Source organism: Vigna umbellata, chromosome 8 (assembly GCF_029865625.1).
Source record: "Vigna umbellata cultivar VRB3 chromosome 8, Vumbellata_1.0, whole genome shotgun sequence".
NCBI lineage: Eukaryota > Viridiplantae > Streptophyta > Magnoliopsida > Fabales > Fabaceae > Vigna > Vigna umbellata.
The window spans coordinates 4,227,250-4,235,991 of record NC_142172.1 but is presented as its reverse complement, the minus strand read 5'-3'; the positions used below and the strand labels follow the sequence as shown (position 1 = coordinate 4,235,991).

Genomic DNA, 8,742 nt, shown 5'->3' with positions numbered 1-8,742 from the left:
GGAGAAGCTTACTGCCAAAGTCATATGCGCCCAGCCAAAACCCCAAAATAGCCCAGCGTTGGATGAGAAGATGCTTCAAACACGTGAGGAGCTGACCTGGAGCAAGGCATGGGATTTGCTGGAAGGATTTGGCGTTGCTGTTAGGCTTCCCATTTGAAATTAGGCGGGATTTCATTTCAGAAAAGAGACCCATCTTCACTTATAAATAGGAGGGTTTCTTCCTTGTATGGGTACTTTAGAGCTATGCCCAAATGCTGAGAAATATATTCCAGTCTTGCATTCTGCTCTTGAGTCAAAATTGCTTGCTAATTCTTCATTTTCTCTCAAGCTTCCTTCCATTATATGAAGGCTTTCTGAGCTGAGAGGCTTCACTCATTTTACCTTGCTTCATTCAAACATCTCCATCACCATTTACTCCATCAATTCCGCTGCACACCAACACATCTACCACACCTCTGATCTGGGAGCTTCAGGCCACTGGTTTCTTCTGGAATTTGGCTCCATCAAGTGGTATCCAGAGCTTAGGTTCTCCACGCACCAAGGAGCTAAGCATTTCTTCTCATTCTACAATTTAATTCTGCTGAATTCCATCTCTGTTTCTGTTTCAGTTTTAATTCTGTTTGAATTTTTGTTCTTTTAATTCTACTTCTGTAATTTTGTTCCAGCCTTTAATTCTGTGTTCTTATAGTGTTTTATGTCCATTTTTCATTTTAAACGGTGAATCATTTCTTGTTTGAGTCAATTCCAGCTTTGAACTTTAAATTCTGTTTTGTCTAAAGTCTTGTGCAAACTACTGTTGTTGTTTTATCGTTGTCACTGTTTTGAAATTGTTTCTGTTGAGTTCTGTGCTTACCAGTGCTATACAAGCTGTTTGTTACCATTAGAGGCAGTGATGAGTTGATCTAGCCTTGGTAATATAGGCTAACTGGTTTTAAAATTCTGTTTAAATCTGAAGCAGAATTTTGTTTGTTGTTCTAAATCATCAAATCTGTTTTCAGCTGGTTTTGGTTGATTCTAAAGCTTGATACAACATTGTTTAGTGTTGTTGAATGATGCTAAGAGTGTAGCCAACCATAACAAGCAATGAAATGCAATTTGCATAGCTTGGTTGTGCATAGACACTAGTCATTTGCTATTTTAGATTTAAATTTGGTTTATCACCGTGCCAATTTTCATTGCATAGTTTAATCTGAGTTTGGTCATGCTAAGCATCTTTAATTCCAGCTTAGATCTGTGTATTCACATTTCCTAGAGTCTTTTCCTTGCTGATTCAAACTTTGATTCCATAAAACTGAATTTGGTTGGTTATTTTGGTGCCATTTTACTGCATAAGTGGTACAGCAGTGGGGAATTTCGAAAATCTGATTGTTTCCTTGCTGTTTTATAGCTTGAGCAAGTTTCAATTGATGGTTCAAAGTTGCTAGTACTGTTCATTTGGTCAAAACATGACTTATATGCAAATTTGCATTTGAAACCATCAATTTTTGAGTGAAAATGGAAGTGAAACAATGATTTCGAATTATAGGTAGTTCCTAAGTTGTTTTAAGGTCTGAACATGTTCAAAATCATCATTAAAAATTGTTGAAACTGTCCAAACAAAGATTGAAACATTTCCATATAGTTTTGGATCTCAAACCACCGAATTCTGTTTAATTTTTCTGGTGCAGTTCTGTTTTCCAGCTGCTGTTTGGTAATTTTGATGCAAAAATTCATTACTGGATTGTGAAAAAGCTGGTTCTATGATTAAAAATGAAATAGATGACTCAAAGAAGTAATATCAAGTGATAAAAAGCTGTTGAACTGTGCAATCCAGATTACAGGCCCTGAAAAAAAATCAAAATTCAAAAATCTGAAAGTCATTGGGGCATTTTATCAAACAGTTTTGAAAATTATCAAACAGTTTGCATTTGGAATCATTTCTGAATTGTGTTTGCGTTTTTAATTGCTTTCTTAATCTGTTCTAGCACCTTTGGTAGGTTCCTTTTGTGTACTTGCTGTTTTTTCCATACCTAGTTCATTTGTTTACCACATTTTTGGCTTCCAAAATTGTCAATTATTTGCTGGAAATTGGTGTGGAAAACTGGTTCAGAATGGTAAATCTGGCTTGGTTTGTTTGAGTGGATTTAAGGTACTGTGATAGCTGTTGTGAAGCATCCAGTTGCAGAAACCTTTACTTATAATGGTAGCATACTAGGAAGTGAGGGGAAAGCTGAAATGAAAAGCAATTAGGAGCTCTTGAGTAGATGCAACTCTACTGTCCAGCAGCTGCAGAATACATTACAGCAACATAATTTGCCACCAGAATTTGAACAACTTGCATACTGTTTTTGAGATACACTTGGCAGCAGCTGAAGATTGAAGTCCACACTGTTTTTACACATTTAATTGAGCTTGTTTGAGTATCATGGAACCTTGTAGTTTTTTTTTTAATTATATTTCTGTTTTTGTGCCAAGTGACTTGGGAAAATGCTTTTGAAGCAATTCCAAGCTCACAATTGAACATTGTAATAGTCCAATTTCGTTTTTTTTAGTGTGAAAGTGTGTCAAGGGGCTCCAAGTGTCACTTGCACTTTCACTTAGGGCCGTCTAGCATTTACATTCTTGCATCTTTATTGCTTTCCTTAAATGTCTTCAGTAATCCTTTTGTTTTTAGGTCTCCGTGGTATTTAGGATAGCATAGCATATAGTAAACCTTTCTTTGGTTTGTAGGTTCATAACATTTAGAAAGAATTTGAAGAATTTCTACTTAGAAACTAAAGTAAAAGAACATTCTAAGGAAACTCTGGCTAAGGAAGAACTTGGTTTCTAAGCTTGTCCATTTGTGACTCACCTCTTCTTCCTGGGAGCTACTTAGAAACATCTTTTACTTCTAGAATCTCTTAGAAATTTTTCACCAAAAACAAAGAAAGTTTGTGAAATTTTTTTTTCATTCATTACTTGTCAAACATTTTGAAAACCTTTTGAAAATTTTCCTTTGACAAGAATGAGTCAATCAAGTGTGCAAGGAAGTTTGAAACCCAATAGTGAAATGTCTTTAAGGGAAGAATTTGAGCAAAGATTTGAACAAAGGGATAAAGAGATTAGTGAGCTCAAAGATATGATTAGTCAACTTTTGATTAATCAAGATAAAAAGAAAGAGAGGTCTTCCCATAGGAGAAGAGAAGAATCATCATCTTCTCCAAGTGAAATTGAGCAAAATAGTAGTCATCACAATGATGACCACTACCAAATGCCTCCTAGAAGACAACATAGAGTTAGAGAGCATTACCCAAGAGAGCCTAAGATTGATCTTCCTTCCTTTCATGGAAAAGATGATGTAGAAGAATACCTAGAGTGGGAAATGAAAGTTGAGCAATTGTTTGAGTGCCACCAAATAGATGATGAACGGAGAGTCACCATGGCTTCTCTAAGCTTTCAAGGTTATGCCTTAATTTGGTGGACAGCCTTAGTCAAGGACCATAGGCTAAGACACTTATCTCCCATTAGGTATTGGAATGAAATGAGAGCTGCCTTGAGGAGGAGGCATGTACCAACCTACTATGATAGGGAGATAATGGATAAACTCCATAAACTCCAACAAAGGAACATGAGTGTTGAGGAATATAGACAAAAAATGGAATTACTCATGTTGAGGGCTGGGATAAGAGAGGAACCAAGAATCACAATTGTTAGGTTCCAAAGTGGACTCAACTATGACATAAGAGATAGGGTTGAACTTATACCCTACAATGATCTCAATGAGTTAGTCCAACTTTGTGTGAGGGTAGAGCAGCAACTCAAAAGAAAAAGCTCTACTAAGAAAGATTACCCTCATAGTTACAAGAAAGAATATAAGAGGGAGGGTAGTCTAATTAAGCCAAGATATGAAGAATCTAGAGAAAGGGAGAAAGGGAAAGAAAGAGCCAAAGAACCTCCAAAAGATAATAAAAGTAAGGAAACCAAATGCTTTAAATGTGGGGAAAGAGGGCACTATTCATCTGAGTGTCGAAATAGAAGGTCAACTTACATTCTTGAACATGAAAGTGAAAGTGAGGGTTCTTCATGTAGTGAGTCTGAAACATCCACTTCTAAAGAAGAAGAAACTCTACCTTGTGATGGAGATTTACTCATGGTGAGAAGACTCCTTGAGAGCAAACATGTAGAATTAGAACAGTCACAAAGAGAGAACCTATTCCACACAAGATGCAAAGTTTTAGAAAAGACATGTTCAATGATAGTGGATAGTGGCTCTTGTTGCAACTGTTGTAGTTCTAGAATGGTAGAGAAGCTTGGCTTAACCACTACTCCTCATCCTAAACCTTACAAACTTCAATGGATCAAAGAGGATGATGGAATAGTAGTTAAAGAACAAGTAAGTGTACCCATTTCCATTGGCAAATATGAAGATCAAATTGTTTGTGATATAGTACCAATGGAAGCTGGGCACATATTACTTGGAAGACCTTGGCAATATGATAAACAAGCTTTACATGATGGAGTCACCAACAAAATCACCATTCAACACAAGGGAAAGAAAATTATCTTGTGTCCTCTTACACCTTCACAAGTAAGAGAGGACCAAATAATTCTTAAGAAGAAGTTGGATGGAGAAAAGAAAAAAGAAAATAAGAAAGAAAGAAAGAATTTGGTAACCCATGCCTCAGCCCATGAAGTTGTCCAACCTCAAACCTTGAATATTTCCAAAAATCTTTTTCTTGGACAACCTCATTTCCTTCTTTATTGCAAAGAGGCATTTGTTTCAATCACTCATGAACTTGGTTCTCTACCAAAGGGGTTGCAAAAACTTTTAAAGGATTTTGATGATATATTTCCCAAAGAGGTACCAAGTGGATTACCACCTTTGAGGGGAATAGAACATCAAATAGATTTGGTGCCTGTGGCAAGCCTACCCAATAGGCCAGCCTATAGAACCAACCCTATGGAAACAAAAGAAATAGAGAAACAAGTTAATGACTTGTTGAAGAAAGGGTGGATCCAAAAGAGTTTCAGTCCCTGTGCTGTGCCTGTGTTGTTGGTCCCAAAAAAGGATGGGTCTTGGAGAATGTGTACAGATTGTAGGGCCATCAACAACATAACTGTCAAGTATAGGCACCCCATTCCTAGGCTAGATGACATGTTGGATGAATTACATGGAGCAAATCTCTTCACCAAAATTGATCTTAAAAGTGGATACCATCAAATAAGAATTCATGAAGGAGATGAATGGAAAACTGCTTTCAAGACCAAGTTTGGTTTATATGAATGGTTAGTCATGCCCTTTGGCTTGACCAATGCTCCAAGTACATTCATGAGATTAATGAATCATGTGCTTAGGGAATGCATAGGCAGATTTGTAGTGGTCTACTTTGATGACATCTTAATCTATAGTCAAAGTCTTCAAGAGCATCTTAGACATATCAAGGAAGTCTTGCTTCTTCTTAGAGAACACCACCTCTTTGCCAACTTTGACAAATGTACTTTTTGTCAAGAAAGTGTGATTTTCCTTGGTTTCAAAGTTGGAAAAGAAGGTGTGCATGTTGATCCAGAGAAGATCAAGGCTATACAAGAATGGCCAACCCCTAAAAATATAGGAGAAGTAAGAAGCTTTCATGGGCTAGCTAGTTTTTATAGGAGATTTGTGAAAGACTTTTCCACCATAGCTGCTCCTTTAAATGAGTTAGTCAAGAAAGATGTTCCTTTTCTTTGGGGTGATAAGCAAGAGTTGTCTTTTGAGACTTTGAAACATAAGTTAACTCATGCACCCATTCTCGTTTTACCTGATTTTTCCAAAGCCTTTGAATTAGAATGTGATGCATCTGGGATAGGTATAGGAGCTGTTTTAATACAAGGAGGACATCCCGTAGCTTACTTTAGTGAAAAACTTAGGGGACCTACCTTGAACTATCCTACCTATGACAAAGAGTTGTATGCCCTCATTAGAGCTTTAAAAACTTAGGAACATTACTTGGTTACTAGAGAATTCATCATCCACACTGACCATGAATCTCTCAAGTACATAAAAGGGCAAGCAAAGCTAAACAAAAGACATGACAAGTGGGTGGAATATCTGGAGCAATTTCCCTATGTCATCAAACACAAAAAGGAGAGTACTAATGTTGTTGCGGATGCTTTATCTAGAAGACATGCATTATTAGTAACCCTAGGATCCCAAATATTAGGATTTGATGACATAAAAGAGTTGTATGAAAATGATGAAACATTTGCATCCACTTATTCATCATGTCTTAAGAAGCCTTTTGATGGATTCGATCTTTCTGAGGGGTATCTTTTTAATAAAGGAAAACTTTGTATACCCCAAGGATCCATTAGAAAACTTCTTATTAAAGAGAGTCATGGAGGAGGACTTATGGGCCATCATGGAGTTGATAAAACTCTAAACATTTTGAAAAGTAAATTTTATTGGCCACACATGAGAATAGATGTTCAAAGGCATTGTTCTAAACGCATAGCTTGTTTACAAGCTAAGTCAAAGATTATGCCTCATGGACTCTATACACCTCTTCCCATAGCTAATACCCCTTGGGAGGACATAAGCATGGACTTTGTCCTAGGATTACCAAGAACTCAAAGGGGTTATGATTCTATCTTTGTGGTAGTAGATCGTTTTAGTAAAATGGCTCATTTTATACCCTGCCACAAAGTAGATGATGCTAGCTATATATCTCGACTCTTCTTTAAGGAAATAGTGAGATTGCATGGTTTACCCAAATCTATAGTGTCTGATAGAGATGTGAAGTTCCTAAGCCACTTTTGGAAAACTTTATGGGAAAAGCTTGGAACTAAACTTCTATTTTCTACTACATGTCACCCACAAACTGATGGGCGAACTGAAGTAGTTAATAGATCTCTATCTACATTATTAAGGGTAATATTAAGAGGTAACAATAAATCTTGGGATGAACATCTACCTCATATTGAATTTTCTTATAACAGGGTAGTCCACAAGACTACTAATCTTTCTCCTTTTGAGGTTGTTTATGGTTTTAATCCTATCACACCTCTTGATTTACTACCTCTTCCAGAACCATCTCTTTTTCTTCATAAAGAAGGTGTTTCTAAAGCGGAGTTCATCAAGAAGTTACATGAGAAGGTCAAAACCCAAATTGAAAAACAAACTCAAAAATATACAGAATACAACAACAAAGGGAGAAAGAAAATAGTTTTTGAAAAAGGAGACCTAGTTTGGCTTCATTTGAGAAAGGAAAGATTTCCCTCTCAAAGGAAGTCCAAACTTAGTCCAAGAGGAGATGGTCCATTCAAGGTGGTCAAAAGGATAAATGATAATGCATACATCTTAGATCTTCCTGAAAGTTATGGTGTCAGTCATACTTTTAACATCTGTGATTTAATTCCTTTCATAGGAGATGATCAACAGGATGCAACAGATCTGAGGACAGATCCTTCTCAAGAGGGAGGGTCTGATGGAAGACCATCTAAGACATACATTGGACCTCTTACTAGAGCCATGGCTAAGAGAGTTCAAGAGGAAGAAGGATCACTTAATATTTTGCTTCTATGGAAGGTGAATTATCTTAAACCTTCTTCTCTTAATTAAGCATGTTTACTTTGTTTTGTAGGATTAAATAAATTGGAGGGAGCAGCTGCCAGCATGGCATTTGGCACGTGAAAGGAAGGCCTGGTTGGAGAAGCTTGCTGCCAAAGTCATATGCGCCCAGCCAAAACCCCAAAATAGCCCAGCGTTGGATGAGAAGATGCTTCAAACACGTGAGGAGCTGACATGGAGCAAGGCATGGGATTTGCTGGAAGGATTTGGCGTTGCTGTTAGGCTTCCCATTTGAAATTAGGCGGGATTTCATTTCAGAAAAGAGACCCATCTTCACTTATAAATAGGAGGGTTTCTTCCTTGTATGGGTACTTTAGAGCTATGCCCAAATGCTGAGAAATATATTCCAGTCTTGGATTCTGCTCTTGAGTCAAAATTGCTTGCTAATTCTTCATTTTCTCTCAAGCTTCCTTCCATTATATGAAGGCTTTCTGAGCTGAGAGGCTTCACTCATTTTACCTTGCTTCATTCAAACATCTCCATCACCATTTACTCCATCAATTCCGCTGCACACCAACACATCTACCACACCTCTGATCTGGGAGCTTCAGGCCACTGGTTTCTTCTGGAATTTGGCTCCATCATATCTGGACCTACAATTGTTCAAGAAAAAAGGGTTCTTTTTTCAAGAATGGATTGCATATCAAGGGCTTACTGATTTTGTCCAGATGAAAGGAGATCGCTATCCAGATTTGGTAGAGGTTTTCTACACAAACCTGAGGGTTGTAAATGGGGTCATTCACTCAAGGGTCAAAGGTGTTAACATTACTATTAACGATAATGTTTGGTTAGATATTGCTGGACTGAAAGGTTAAGGTTTGGATTCTCATATCTGTGATTCTGAGTCTAACAAATGGCTAACAAAGAGAGCTATATATATAAAATGCTTAAGATATCCACGAAGGTACACGGTGGATAAGCAGTACCTACATGATGGCTTAAACAAGGAGGAGAAACTGATTGCTTATGTCCTGACTTGGCTACTGCTGCTTGGAAGATTTGTCGAGGACAAAATGTCAACAGAAGATGTATTTCTGTTGAATGCTATCAAGACTAGAATCCCAATCAACTGGGTTGCGGTACTAAAAGACCACATGATCGCTGCAGGAGATAAATATGCACACAAATTGCCATTTGGAGTATTTATCAACCAGGTGCTGATACTCCAAGGAGTAGAT

General features: G+C 37.4%; 1 pseudogene; it reads left to right on the top strand.

Moving 5' to 3' along the window:
• The first annotated feature begins 2,404 nt into the window (after positions 1-2,404).
• LOC148193883 (uncharacterized) lies at positions 2,405-7,799 on the top strand (annotated as a pseudogene).
• Positions 7,800-8,742: the final 943 nt, after the last annotated feature.